This window comes from Pseudochaenichthys georgianus, unplaced genomic scaffold (genome assembly GCF_902827115.2).
Source record: "Pseudochaenichthys georgianus unplaced genomic scaffold, fPseGeo1.2 scaffold_431_arrow_ctg1, whole genome shotgun sequence".
Lineage (NCBI taxonomy): Eukaryota > Metazoa > Chordata > Actinopteri > Perciformes > Channichthyidae > Pseudochaenichthys > Pseudochaenichthys georgianus.
Window position 1 is genome coordinate 61797 of NW_027262996.1, and position 16064 is coordinate 77860.

The window sequence follows — 16064 nt, forward strand, 5'->3', positions numbered from 1 at the left end:
GGCAAAAACAAAGAGATATCACAGAGTAGCTTAGCCTTTAGCTATCTGTAGCGTTAGCCCCCAGTCTGGGAGCTCCGCTGGTGTCCTTTCCCACATGAACTATAGCATATCAATAAATCCGTATTACATGTATATCAAGGCACAAGTTTGTAAAAAAATAATATAGAAATATTCAGTATTTTAGCGATTACCTTGCTCAACTCAAATCAGAACGTAGCAGCTAAGAGAGGGTGGCCATTTTTAAATGCCCCGTTCCTTGTAGCTCGTGCTAACAGGAGCTATGCTGGCAAGCTAGCCATTTCTTTGGCCTCATAGCCCTGTTCGACCCGGTATCTCCTCCTCGGTTCGCCTGATAAAGGCCTCTACGTCCGCTGGAGTCTCGAAAGTTTGAGTTTTGTCTTTATATGTCACCAGCAATTTGGCAGGAAGAAGCATGCCGTATCGAATCCCCATGGTGCGAAGTTTCTGCCTCACGGCGTCAAATTCCTTCTGTTTCTTATGTATCCCAGCCGCCAGGTCTGGGTAGAACCGGACCGACCTGTCTTTGTAGAATAGTTGTTTTTTAGCTCTAACCGCTTTCAGCACCGTCATCTTGTCTCTGTCATTCAGGAATTTCACGATCAATGTCCTCGGAGGGGCATTTGGATCGCTTCTCTGACCAATTCTGTGTGCGCGTACCAGGGTTAGCTTAGAGTTTAGCGAGGGGATATCAAGGGCCTCCGGGATCCACTTTTCCAGGAATAAGCAGGCGTCGTCACCTTCCGCTTTTTCCGGCATATTTACCAGCCTTAGGTTAGAACTTCTGGACCTTGCTTCCAAGTCGATAACTTTGTCCTCCATGACTTTGTTTTTACTCTCGAGACTCTGTACCTTAGCATGTAGGTGGATGATGGTGTCCTCTGTGCCAGAAATGTACAGCTCCGCATTGTCAACACGTTCCATACATTCTCCAACCTCCTTCCTCATTCCAGCAATTGCAGCCAATACTCCATCCTGTCTGATGGAGAAGTCTGTTTTTAGGTCTTTGATAGCCTCGAGAATTGGCAAGTTTCTAGTTATTTCATCTTCGGCGTTCCCAGCATTCCCATCTGCCATTGTGTTAGCATTAGCTGTAGGTTCTTCACCCTGTATGGGCGGGCCAAAATCTATTTTAGATTGGGCTTTTCCTTTTCCGCGACCTCTAACGGATTTGTTTGGGGGCATCAGGGTCTTCTTTAGCTACTATATTGTTCCCTTTGTTGCAGTTTGTTGGTTTTATATCAGGATTAGTGAGATTGTGCGGAGGAGAAAGAAACACGTCTGTCTAGCGCGCCGCCATCTTGGAGAGAGACGGACGGAATATTAAATATTGAACAGATTATATGAAACCCGTCTCACATAATTTACACGGTATACATTTTGAGTCATATAATGTTATTTCACACACTCAAAATTGATGTTCTGCTGTTGTTGTAGAGAAATGATTTCTGATTTGAGTTACATTTTTGAAAGTACAAGCCAGAGAATTAATCTATTCGTTTTTTCCACATTTGTTTTCACAGTGAGGAAGGCGATGAGGATATGACTTCTGGATGCCCGAGTATTATGGGGAAGATGCCACCAAGGTCAGGAGGTGCTCTGATGCTGGCAACAGAAGGGTGAAGACACCTGTGTGCTGCAGGAAGTGTCAGGTCCCTCTGTGCTTCACTTCCAAAAAGAACTGTTATGACTTTTTTTTACCCAAAAAATGCTTCTGGGTGTTGCTAATTTTTTTTAAATAAATCTGCTCCAGTTGGAGTCAAATGTTTCCTAAGTTTCCTAATTTTTATTGTGCAAGTAACATGCATCTCATGCAAAGAGGGAACTTCCCACACACACACACACACACACACACACACACACACACACACACACACACACACACACACACACACACACACACACCGCACAGACACACACACACTCAGATTTTTTTTTTTTTATGGAATGAATACCTATAGTGATAATTAAATGTTATACAATGATTTTTACAGTCTGGTATCTGAAAAAGGTTAAATGGCACTGATGGAACCAAATGTACCCAAATGTGCCCAAAGCTTAGTACGCTTGGACCTTTTTTTGCTAAACCTCTCTAAAAAGGTCAATTCTCACTTGTTTTGCCTCAATCTTGATACAGGGTACTTATTATATGTTATACTTTGGATTCCTAAAGCTTTTAGGCTACTAACCCATCATTCAAGGGTGGTTTTCACTATAAGTAATGGGTTTTATTTGGGCGGAGACAAGAATTTACACTTTTTGTCTATGTTCCATCTGGATTTACTTGATTCTGATACTTCTACATCCAACTCACAGATGTGCCCTTGCTTTGATAAAAGAAATTATTAATATAACCCTTTTAGAAGTTAAGTTATAGTCCTTTGTTTTGGGCATGTCATTTTCAAGCCTGAAACCTGAAAAACAGGCTTGGGGCTTAAGAGGTTAATAACCTGGAGAGCTCGCGGCATTCCTCTGTCCGAGACACGCCTCCTACACACGGTCATAATAAACCCATGAGCGCCATTATAACGCCTCATGTGGGCAGCACTGCACACACCTCCATCCATCCCCTGAGCGTGTACGCGCCTCATGATGAGAGTCGGAGTGAGACGCAGCGTGTGAAGGCCCCCGAGCAGCCCTTTCTGTCCAAGCCCACCTGGGGTTGCCTCACGCCCTGTGTAAACCAGTTGGTTAATAGCCAGCAGGGCTCGTTGCTAAAGCTTGGTTTTAACCTGTCGGTTAATACATTTCAGAGCGCGCTAATTAAGCTGGCTGCCACTAATCTGTTGATTGGTAGACAGCAGGGCTCGCTGCAGAAGCCTGGTTTTAACCTGTTGGTTAATAAACTACAGAGCTCGCGGCATTCCTCTGTCCGAGATACGCCTCGTACACACGGCCTTAATAAACCCATGAGCGCCGTTCTATTTCGTATATGGCTTCGCCCTCTAAGGCTATCGCTATTGGGTAATCCCCCTGCGACCCCCCGCAGCACTGAAAACATGTAGTCCACGCCCACGCACCCACAAGGTGGGCCCTACCCTCGGGCCTCCTTCCGGTATAAATAGGAAGGAGGGCCGGCAATCTGATCCCTCTTTTCTTTAGAAAACCAGCACAGTTACTGAAGCACAGCAATTGAGAATCATCATGAGCAACAACTGCGTCCACGATTGTCCCTCATGTGGCTCTGGGTTCATAATGAGTTATGACCAGCAGAGATAAAAGCAGTATGTGAATCCTGCCTGAGGTCGGAGCACAGGCATGCGGCTCTAAACCAGCAGGTAGCATGCACACACTGCGCCCATCTCCCCTCGGGCGACAGGAAGCGGAGAGCGGACCCTCTTGCTGCTGCGGCCGAGGAGGACTATTGGCCCGTCCAGGCTTACGAGCCGCGGACGGGGCCTCGTGTCCCTGGGGCCGAGTGCCGGACAGGAGTCCGAAGAAAAGCAACTCCTGCCCCGCCTCCCTCCAGGGTTCACCGTGCGGTTCGCCCCTCCCTCCTCTCCTCCGGACGGGGGAGACAGAGTCGGAGCAGGGTCCCAGCTTGGCGGCCGAACATGCTTTCCCCCTCTCCGTCACCACAGCGCGGCGGCGAATAACATTGTGCTGCTCTCCAACTTGGTGGTGACACTGGTAGAGCGGTCCACCACCGAGGCAGAGAAAATCAGCAAGGCGGCCAGCACGGCGCTCATTCTGTGCGCGTCCGTCGCTGTCTCCCAGGCGAGGATTTCTGCGTGGGTGACACAGATCCAGCGCCACCTCTAGCGGAAGCAGGCGTCTGTTACGGAGACGGCCAGAAAAGTGCAACTGGACGCTCCAATCAGCCCGGATGGGCTGTTCGGACCCCAGTTCCACGCCATGGTGGAGTCCATGAAGATGGCCGTGGAACAGGCAGACGGCATTCGCCAGCATGTACAGCTAGCTCCAGCCTGCTGAGCGCCCACAGCGGCACCAACGCCCGCAGCAGCCGCGGCGTCCACGCCGGCCACAGGAGGCCGCAAGCGATTGTGAGCAATTTACACAAGGCATCTATTGCACGTCTGTCCGTCCTGGGAGAGGGATCCCTCCTCTGTTGCTCTCCCTGAGGTTTCTCCCATTTTTCCCTTTAAACTGGGTTTTCTTCGGAAGTTTTTCCTTGTACGATGTGAGGGTCTAAGGACAGAGGGTGTCGTATTGTCATACTGATATTCTGTACACACTGTGAAGACCACTGAGACAAATGTAACATTTGTGATATTGGGCTATATAAATAAACATTGATTGATTGAAGCGGAGATACGCCCACAGCAACCGCCTCGGCATCAGACTCGCCCTTCGCCTGCTGCAGGGGCTCCGTCCCACGTCTCCGCTCCCCCACCACCCCAGAGACAGGGTCTCCCGGCGGCGGGTCAAAGGGGAGTGAGGCTCCCCCGCTCCTGGTCTGCTCCGTGAGAGCCTCCAAGGAAGCAGAGCTGGTAATTAAGCCGGCTGCCACTAATCTGTTGATTAAGTAGACAGCAGGGCTCCCTGCAGAAGCCTGCTGGTTTTAACCTATCGGTTAATAACGTGCAGAGCACGCAGCATTCCTCTGTCCGAGATACGCCTCGTACACACGGTCATAATAAACCCATGAGCGCCGTTATAACGCCTCATGTGGGCAGCACTGCACACACCTCCATCCATCGCCTGAGCGTGTACGCGCCTCATGATGAGAGTCGGAGTGAGACGCAGCGTGTGAAGGCCCCCGAGCAGCCCTTTCTGTCAAAGCCCACCTGGGGTTACCTCACGCCCTGTGTAAACCAGCTGCCTATAACCTGTCGGTTAATAGCCAGCAGCCAGCTCGTTGCTAAAGCCTGGTTTTAACCTGTCGGTTAATCAATGTCAGAGCGCGCTAATTAAGCTGGCTGCCACTAATCTATTGATTAGTAGACAGCAGGGCTCGCTGCAGAAGCCTGCCGGTTTTAACCTGTTGGTTAATAACCTGCAGAGCTCGCGGCATTCCTCTGTCTGAGATACGCCTCGTACACACAGCCTTAATAAACCCGTGAGCGCCGTTATAACGCCTCATGTGGGCAGCACTGCACACACCTCCATCCATCCCCTGAGCGTGTACGCGCCTCATGATGAGAGTCGGAGTGAGACGCAGCGTGTGGAGGCCCCCGCGCAGCCCTTTCTGTCCAAGCACACCTTGGGTTGCCTCACAGGCAGCGGCGGCCGGAGCTGGCGTGGCTCGTCACCATGACGACCAAAAAAAACACATCTCGAGCACGTGCGCCCGCTCTCAGAGTTTTTCTCAGAGTGGCAGATGGATGAGCAGGCTGATCAGCAGAGGAGACAAACGTTTATCTGGAGTGGAATTAAACTCAGCCAGCAGCAGAGCGCGGCTCTCGCGGCAGCGAGTGGAGAAACTGACAGCTCTCCTCCGGCGTGTCACAACCCACACAGCCCTCTCCGTGACGCAGCTGCTCGGCGTTGGCATCAGCTGGTCACGTGATGACCCCCCTGGGTCTCTTCCAACAGGGGGACACTCCAGAGGTGGTTCATTCGCTGCAGAAGCCTGCTGTTTTTAACCTATTGGTTTATAAACTGCAGAGCTCGCGGCATTCCTCTGTCCCAGATATGCCTCCTACACACGGTCATAATAAATCCACGAGCACCGTTATAACGCCTCGTGTGGACAGCATACACACACCTCTCATCCTCTGGGCGTGTACGTGCCTCATGATGAGAGACGGAGTGAAATGCAGCATGTGGAAACTCCCTCGCAGCCCTTTTGCCTCACAGGCAGCGGCGGCGATGGCGTGGCTCGTCACCATGACGACCATTACGACACATCACAAAGTAGCCTCTCCCCCCAGCAGTTCCATGGGATACAAGAAACACTCCTGTCATCCCAGGAACAGTGTCTTGCGAGATGTCTCCCATTCCTCTCTGACACACCCTGTACTGGGTGTCCTGTCGGAGTGAGTGACGTCAGGGATCCAGCTGTGCGCTCTCCTACCTGTCTGACACGCAGAGAGCTGCTGTCCCCCCTCTATGATCGATGGAAAAGGTGGGACGTTCGTCTCTACTTTCTCACATCGGCTGGTATGTATTGTTCCCAGCCTTCACCCCGTCGGGATGAAGGCACCCCATGCCTGTTGTGCCATGCACAACAGGCATGGGGTGTTATTGAGCAGGTGTGTCTGTGCTTCTAGTGCCAGGCGGACCCATTGGGGCGCAGACTACATCATGCTTCGCCCTTAACCCAATAGCGATAGCCTTAGAGGGCGAAGCCATATACGAAATAGACCTAAGGTTACCTACTGTAACCCAGCTTATGAGTAAATGGCGCAGCCCTCTAAGTGCTGGGCCCCACTGGCTCTACGAATAGCTGAAGAAAAGTTATTTTGTATGGGACCAGATTACCGGGCCTCCTTCCTATTTATACCGGAAGGAGGCCCGAGGGTGGGGCCCACCTTGCGGGTGGGCGTGGACTACAAGTTTTCAGTGCTGCGCGGGGGCGCAGGGGGATTACCCAATAGCGATAGCCTTAGAGGGCTACACCATTTACTCATAGAAGCTGGGGTTACAGTAGGTAACCTCAGTTCTCCCTGTCATGTTTTCATCGTGTATTGTCTGGTCCCTCTATCTGTGTTTTTCCTCCTGTCGTTAGTTTCCCTGGTGTGTCTGATTGTGTTCACCTGTGGTCCTTGTGTTTCTCCTCCCCTGCCCGGCTGTTTCTCGTCTTGTGATTACCCCTCCCTGTATTTAGTCTTGTCTTTTCCTGTGTTCAGTTTTGGTTCGTCTTTTGTTTGTGAATGAGTTCACCGGTGAGAGTTCTGTTTTGTCCTAGTTATTTTTATTTTATCCTTGAAATAAAGGCTTTTTTCAGCGTTATCTGCATTTGGGTCTTTCTTGCTTCACTCACCGTAACAGTCATTGATTAGGTCCCCCCGTGTGGTTATGGGATTTTTGCTCACCGTTCTTGTGATCATTTTGACCCCACGGGGTGAGATCTTGCGTGGAGCCCCAGATCGAGGGAGATTATCAGTGGTCTTGTATGTCTTCCATTTTCTAATAATTGCTCCCACAGTTGATTTCTTCACACCAAGCTGCTTACCTATTGCAGATTCAGTCTTCCCAGCCTGGTGCAGGTCTACCATTGTGTTTCTGGTGTCCTTTGACAGCTCTTTGGTCTTGGCCATAGTGGAGTTTGGAGTGTGACTGTTTGAGGTTGTGGGCAGGTGTCTTTTATACTGATAACAAGTTCAAACAGGTACCATTAATACAGTTAACGAGTGGAGGACAGAGGAGGCTCTTAAAGAAGAAGTTGCAGGTATGTGAGAGCCATAAATCTTGTTTGTTTGTAGGTGACCAAATACTTATTTTACCGAGGATTTTACCAATTAATTCATTAAAAATCCTACAATGTGATTTCCTGGATTCTTTCCCCCATTCTGTCTCTCATAGTTGAAGTGTACCTAGGATGAAAATTACAGGCCTCTCTCATCTTTTTAAGTGGGTGAACTTGCACAATTGGTGGCTAACTAAATACTTGTTTGCCCCTCTGTATATAAGACATTTTCAGGTAGAGAAAAATCAAGTGTCAATGAGCAGCATGTGGTTTGTGAAAGGATATGTGCTGGACTATTGGCGTGGGTAATACACTGTTATCATCAATATGAACCAGCTGAGATTCCAGAAAAGTTTCTCTATCTGCCCTTTCGCATCTCCACATTACATTTACACTACTTTAAGGGTGGTTCTACATGTTGGCACTGGATGTAAATTATAAGGTGTGTGAAATTAAGACCATTGTTTTTATGGTTAAGCGACAGAAAGGGTTCCTTAAAAGGTTTGGTACTTTTAACAAATTAACGTTTTAGATGTACTGTATAGCTGGATATTAAAATTGCATGTGGTTAACTAAAGCATAACTGAACCTTGGTACTTATAGCACTTACCGAAGGCCCAGCCAACAGCCACACACTGGACCAAAGACACACATAGCAGACATATCCCATTGGCACCATAGTAATCAATCAGCTCGAACTGGTATACTCCTCCCTGGATAACACAGAAGAGATAATGTCAATTAAATACTCATCCCATATGAGAACATGCTAAATGTTAGCCAATGTGTGTGGGAGGGGGAATGCCAGCCTGTTTAGTACCTGTGTGGTGAGAAGGATCTGTAACAGGAAGGTGAAAGAGCTGAAGACTACGAGGAGAATTTCTCTGCGCCAAGGTCTGCGCATCTGTCCAGGGAACATGTCAATCATTGATGATGTTAACGTTTCCAAACCTGAAAACTGACACAAACAAGCAGACAGAAAAGTAATGAGCCTAGCTGGGTTTTCACAATCATTCCATACATGGCTCACAAGATTTAGGAATTATGGGGCCTTATGTGAATACTGGAGGTACAATCACCATTGAAGCCTAGGTGTTATGCATGGCATACTCTCAATGTTCTGACCAATGACACAAAGACAAGAAGTATTTTTGGGATAATGGGTCTTGCAAATTGTGGCCATTCCAAATCTAACTCTCCCACAGAAACCAGAAGAAAATGATGTCGCCTGATTGTGCGTTCACATCGGACGCATCGCTTTACTCGCAGAAGTTTGACCAGTCAGTTGTGTCTAGTCACGTCACTCCAACAAGACGCCCGGGTGAGGAGGCGGGGCAATTATTTACGAAGCCCACATTGTTTGCTGGGCACCACCAAGACAACCAGCGCTGAAATGATGACATGCGGCTATACATGTCATCATTGATCAGATTGGGGAGGGGACCAGAGAAGATTACGGTGTCCGACATTGTTTTAGCATAACTACATACCGACTCCACATTAAGTTTAGTGCATTCTGATTGGCGTAAACCAGGGGTCGGCAACAGGCGGACCGCGGTCCGGATCCGGACCCAGACGCCGACCTATACGGACCCGGAGCTATAATCAATACATTAATAGGGGCCTCCCGCTTTTTTAATGCTGATTTGGGTGACTTGTGTAATTCGTGGAGAATCGAAGCATTTTCGTTTTGGGGGTGGGGGTGGGGGGGGGGAGTCCCTCCGTCCGTCCGGACAACTTCTCACTTCAAAACATAAGAAGAAATCTAGACCGCAAAAATAATTAAACAAGCGAGTGCCTATTTTTCCTGGCCAAGGACAGGTTCCTTGAACACAACACGAGCGTAACGTGTCTTCACGTGGTATGTCTCGTCTGAAAGGAGTGCTGACAGAGGGCACTGGAACGCCGCTCCAGCTCTTCAAATATTGCAGTACCCATAAGGAGCCGTACACATGCCGCAGTGTTTGCGTGGCTGTGTCTTTAGTTGTAAGCACAGTGGCGATCTGTTGTTATTACCATCTGGTTAGCTAGCTATGCTAACTAATTTAAAGAACTTTTCTACAACCAGGTGGAGGAGAGCTCTCTCCTGAGAGGCTCAAATAACCTCAGCTCAGTGAGGTTAAGGCACACCTTGATATGATCATTATAGTTATTAATGAGACTAAATGAAAAACAGGTATAAAATACTATATGACAGTAACAAAAAAGGTGTTAAAAATAACAAGAATAGAGTTTAAAAGGGGAGTGATTTGTAAAAATATCCAAAAAGAAAAATATGCTTACAGTTCTGTTTCATATGGATGTTGAGAGATGTATCCATAGATCTCTTAATGTTGCTCTCAAAGTGTACCAGATTGATGCTTTTAACTTCAATATTTAAAAATAAATCTTCCCGGGGGAGCATGCCCACGGACCCCCCTAGAGGAGGTTAGGTCCCCCCCTCACTTAAATCATGTTCACATGGATAGGATACTAAATACATTTGCACACATCTTGTGTCCATATATTTCTGTTTTTTGGTGGTCACGCCACACCATGCACATGTATGCATACGTGAGTCATGGTGAGATATCTGGATTAAGAGGTTGCTTTTTCTTTGCACAGCATGAAAGAAAGGCCAAATGAATGGGCTGTGATTTTAGTTTTTTTAAGCAGAGGTTGAGTTAATCAGTTGTACGACCCTCGGAGGATGTTGTAAAAATTGAAAGGAAAAAGGTTCCCCACCCCTGCTGTAAATAATAATGAAAACCCTTGATTTTTAACTTAACATCTCTGTCTCCTATTGATCTGAGTATATTATAAAGAATAGCCAGTTAATTGAAGCATTATAGCACAGGCCTTTGTCAGATGGTATATTACGCTGTTTTTTTCCTGCTTCGAATAGTTCTCTCTTTTTTCACCATACCTGTGTTTGCATCACTGTAACCAATGAGCACCTGCATGTGTGTATGAGAATGGCCCTGACACCATTTCAGCCCAGATTTACAAACTCCTGGCAGGACAAGCTCCAGCTCAATTCTCACACTGAATTTAAAAAAAGTGAGTGAGGGACTGCAATATAAGAGGGAAAGAAAGAGAAACTTTAAAACTATTCAATTGTTATGATGTGTAAAGACTGATATGTTCTATAATCGTCTGAAACTGTTAAGTCATGATGTGAAACGGTTAACAAAGAAAAAGGGAAACTCAAGCTGCTGCTACACTTTATTTTATTTATCTAAAATTAAGCACTTTTAAGATGCACATATTTTCAAAAGCTATTTTATTTATTTTCTCTATTTTATTTGTAAATGCAGCCCAAGAGGAACATTACACATATCCACAGTATTTAATGTTAATTGACAATAAATATTGTTGTTTTTGAAATGTACTTTCTTTATTTGATTAGCAGTCAGTTGTTGATTACATGCAGACATTGATAAAGCTACAAGTCACTTCAATATAATTCATGAAGCAAGTTAGACATTTTGATGTTCCGGACCTTTGCATGGGGAGATTTTCTCTAACTGGACCTCGTTGAATTTTAGTTGAAGACCCCTGGCGTAAACGAACATCATTACCACCGACGTGAATAACAATCCTAGTCACGTCACTCCAACAAGACGCCCGGGTGAGGAGGCGGGGCATACAGAAATGAATAAAGCAGCGACTATATTAACCATGCCACAGACATTGTGTGATTTGTACATTAATAACTTCTCTCTAGTTTCTGAACAGATATGAGGAGCTGTGAGCTCTGTGTGCTGTCTCCCAGAGCCAAAGGCTGCTGTTTTGGTTTTCTGATTCAACGTCAGTGACGAGAGTCAGACATTCTGAACGCTGATTGGCTTTTTGCGAGACAGCATCACGCAAATTTGTCGCTCGAGTTGAAACATTTTAACTCTCGCCAATTGCGCCATTCGCGCAACTGCAGTCTATCCGCGGCTTTGCATTTACTTTACATGTAATCGTGACACACGAAAAAATCGCATCGCGTTTTGTGTGAATGTACCTTTAGAGCTCAATTGTGATTCCTGCTCAGATCCATTTTTCTTTTTAGGCTTTGTCGTCTTCTTTTTCTTACCTTTCTGTTTATTTCTGTGTGAATGCAGGAGGGTAACGGAAAAACACGTTCTTGTATGTGTACAAGAAGAGTGCTTCCTGCTTTCTTACAGTGCAGACGCGTTTCTGCTTGCTCTTGCCTCTGCTTACTTATTTATGCTGATTTTGCTATTTTTCTTTTCTGAAAACTTCGAGCAGCAGCTCCCGGACATTAATTTATCACTGGGACAGTTATTCTTCGTAAATAGATGGAGGGTTTCAGCCATATTTCAATATTTTTACGACGACCTCAGTCTTACAGTAGCGTGGCCTAGCAACAGCTAAAGCCTGGTACTGCATGCTATTTAGCAGAGGTGGGACCAAGTCATTGTTTTGCAAGTCCGTCTCAAGTCTTTGCGCTCAAGTCCGAGTCAAGTCTCAAGTCAGGATGGGCAAGTTCAAGTCAAGCCCTAAACTTTGACAAAACGAGTCTTAAACAAGTCATTGTGTGCTTTTCACCGAATGTAATGACATCGAATAACAGATATAATACTTAATAATCAAACTGCTCTTTGTTAGTCACATTAATAATCCATTTTCTCTCTGCTGGTAAAGTAACATGTTTTTCTTCTATTTTAAGAGGGATCAGTAAGGTAAGGCTACTGTGACGGTTTGATTCAGAATGAGTTTAATTGATAAGATCCCTGATGTTGAGGTGACCAGAATGTTTATTTCCACTGTGTACAACATGTTATAAGGGACCCACAATCTATCTTTATGCAAGGGATAATGTGCAGCGAGGCGGTCTCTATGGGGAAAAGAACACCTGAATCTACATACCTCTGCAGGTGGTACTTTAACTATATTTTGATGCTAATACTTTTGTACTTTTACTTGAGTAACATTTTGAATTCAGGACTTTTTATTGTACACTCAGGTACTTTTACTCAAGTACAATTCCTGAACCACCTCTGACAATAAATCCTTAGTGGTTACCAACAAAAAAAAACCTGCTCTGAAGTTTATTTTCATTTGACAAATCCTGCACTCAGCTTTGCTTTCTCCAATATCATTGAAATGCAGCCAGACGCTGCTTCTTTTTTCGGTTTTTGCTAAATTCTTGACTTTTTCCTACGTGCTTGCATTTAAATCCGGCTCCCCGTCTCCCTGTCACTCTGTAGCTGGCTAGTACCACTACACCTGCTGTCTTTGGAGCGTCTGCCCCCCACCCTTCTTTCACATAATGGTATGATCCTAGTGTGTCCTCGCATATGATTGGCCGCATGGTGGCTCAGCAAAATAAAGTCCCGCCCCTGCCTGCATGGATTCACAGCAAGAGTAGGAGCGGCTGAAGATTCTGCTCCCCCCGACTGGAGTCTCCTCTCCTATGGGATTAGTTTTGTATCATAAAGATAAAGCAACACTTTCTCAGAATAAAGCAAAACTATGAGTTTAAAAGAAGAAAAAAACTGAGTCAAGCAAAATAAAATACATTTCAAAAATAAAAATGGCAAACAAATCATTTGTGTAATCATGTAAACTATAAGTATTTTTTCTTTGTTTTAACATATCTTTTTGTTTGCAGTTCTTGTTTCTTCTTTCTCAATGATCAGACTTTTGCTCTCGTTGCAGCTCTTCTCATTTGCGCTCCTTCACTTTTTGTTTGAGATTCTGACACAAACCTCCCAGGTGGGCGGGACTTTCAGGGGTGCGTCCCCATTGGCTACTCAGTTTTTGAGTTACAGCCCAGTCCTCCAGCGATTGTACAGTGCAGCTGTGGTGCGGTAGCTGAGCGTGGATAGAACACCCGCAGAAGAACCAGCATTTCAATTATTATAATATAAATAAATAACATATATGTAAGTATTGATCATTTGTGTTGTTTGTGCTGTACTATACGGTCTGTTTCTTTATTTTTTCATTCATTTCAAACCTTTATTTATACAGATAAATCCCATTGAGATCATTGACCTCTTTTTCAAGGGAGACCTGCTCAACTAGTTCACATGAAACATAAAAACATAAATAGAACAACAAAAGGACATCATACAGCATCATTTACATAATCATCCACATAAACAGGTACCAATAGCTTCCGATTGAGTAGCATCTAACCGAGCTTTAAAAACATTTAGTGGCACCAGATTGTTCAGTTTCCATTTAATTTGCAGACTATTCCAAGACAGAGGAGCTGCGCATCTAAAAGCTGTCTTCCCTAAGACAGTCCTAGCAGTTGACACATTTAATAAAACCACAGCATTCGATCTCAGGCAGTAGCCACTTACACTTTTCCGTGAGATCAGGGAGCAGATATAAGATGGAAGTTTCCCTAACATGGCTTTGTATATAAAAATGTACCAGTGACTGAGCCTCCGTACAGTTAGTGAAAGCAAACCAGCCCTTGCATACAGGGTACAGTGACGGGTTAATGCTTTACAGTTTGTCACAAATCTCAGTGCACTGTGATACGCAGCATCTAACTTGACCAGGCAATTGGCAGGTGCATTCATATACATCAAATCACCATAGTCCAGCACAGGTAAAAAGGTCACAGTGACTAGCCTTTTCCTGGCCTCAAGCGAGAAACAGGACTTGTTCCTGAAGGAGAAACCTAGCCTAACCCTCAGCTTTTTAAGCAGGTTATTGACATGAAGTTTAAAAGTGAGACAATTATCGAGCCAGATACCAAGGTATTTGTAACAGGCAACAACTTCAAGTTTTGTTCCTTGCGTAGTTACAATATCTAAAACAGGCTCTGGTGTCTTTTTTGCTTTTGAAAAGAGCATTACCTTGGTTTTCTCAACATTTAAAAGAAGCTTTAGTTCAGAGAGCTGAGTCTGAATAATGTTAAAAACAGCCTGTAATTTAACACCAGCCTCCTTAATCGAGGGACCTGCACAGTACATCACGGTATCATCCGCATACAAATGTAAAGTAGCTTCATCCACATCTTCACCTAAACTGTTGATGTAGATGGAGAATAAAAGTGGACCTAAAACAGAACCTTGGGGAACACCATTTGCAATGTTCAACCACTCAGAAGACAGCCCATCAAAATGAACACATTGGGACCTTTCAGAGAGGTAGTTTACAAACCACCTACTGCATGGCTGGACATGCCTATACTGGCTAGCCTCTGCTTTAAAATGTGATGATTGACGGTGTCAAACGCTTTTGACAGGTCAATAAATAGACCTGCACAACTCTGCTTTTTAGATAAAATACTCGCCACATCATTCACCACTTTCATTGTGGCAGTGATGGTGCTATGTTGCTTTCTGAAGCCTGACTGATGCTTAGACAGGATGTCATTTGTACATAAAAACACCTTTACCTGTTCACTCACTAAGTATTCAAGAACCTTAGCCAGAACTGACAACTTAGAGATTGGCCTATAGTTATTTAATAAGGTGGCCTCCCCTCCTTTTAGCAAATGCAGGACATACGCTGACTTCCAAAATGTTGGAATTGTGTTTGAGCTGAGGGAGAGGTTAAAAATAGTAGTGAGAGGTGGAGCAATACAACCTGCAGCTATCTTTAAAAAGAAAGGTTCTACGTTGTCTGGGCCAGCCGGTTTCTTAGGATCTAACTTGGTTAAAGCTTCACGAACAACATCAACAGTAAAAGGGGTCAAACTAAAAGGGTTTTCATTTAAGGCAATGTCAGAGGCCAAAATAGATTTGTTTAGCCATGTTTCTGATAAAATAATGATGTCAGCGTCAGTCGAGCTCGCCCAGATACGGACAAAATCTAGACTGCGCACATTCAAGTGGATGAAACCCAACCCAGACCTAGCTATAAAATCAGCAGGAGTAGCGATCTGACATCTACTACTGGGCGGACCAGGGTTAGGTTGTACATTTCCTGACAGTAATAACAACAGAAAAACCAGGTGTCTTTTCCTCTTAAACGACACACATACATTGTCATCTAATTTAGAAACACTGGAAAAGTCTGCGAGAGTGTGATTTGAGCTTAAGAAGCAGTCCTGAAGAACCATCATCGCAGGAAAACAAAAAAGACAAACATATTTTTTCGAGCAGATTGTCTGTGACAAGGCAACCGGTAATTGTTTGAGCAACACATCCGAACCTTTGCAGGGGATGCCCACTGCGGGTGGCAGAAAAGACCTGAATCCAGTAGACTTCTCAGAATGACTAGAGATCTTCTCATAGTCCAAAACAGTTAACAGGCACAGCAGAATCCCGATATGGGCCATTTTCCCAGACCCCGGGGTGAAAGCAGGCCTCTGCAACAGTAGAACCAGGACAGGTGGAAAGCAGGCCCCAGCGGTGGTAAAATCGTCCTCCGCACAGCAGCACACGCCCGGTGGAAGCAGGCCAAGCCCGAAGCGTGGATCCACTCCGTCTCTCCGCGACGACACCGGGGAAAAAACCTCTCCAGTACAGCCGTATTCTACAGGTGGGAGCAGGCCTCCGTAGATCGCAGATCGCAGGCAGCAACAGGTGGAGCTGCTCCATCTCTTCGCGACGAGCAGGCCTCCGTGAATCGCAGATCGCATGTAGCAACAGGTGAAGCCGCGACATCTCTTCGCGACGTCTCCGGAGGAAAAACACCTCAGTACAGCCATACTCGACAGGTGGGAGTAGGCCTCCGCAGATCGCAGACAACTAAAACTACTACTTGTATAAGCAGGGATGGCTAAAAGTGTGTAAGCAAGAGAGCTAGATGCTAACAGATGTGTTAAGTGAGA

At 45.6% G+C, this 16064-nt stretch overlaps 1 pseudogene; it reads right to left on the reverse strand.

Annotated features, from left to right (window-relative positions):
- LOC117442449 (sodium- and chloride-dependent betaine transporter-like) overlaps positions 1-16064 on the reverse strand; it is a 95285-nt pseudogene that overhangs the window by 20872 nt on the left and 58349 nt on the right.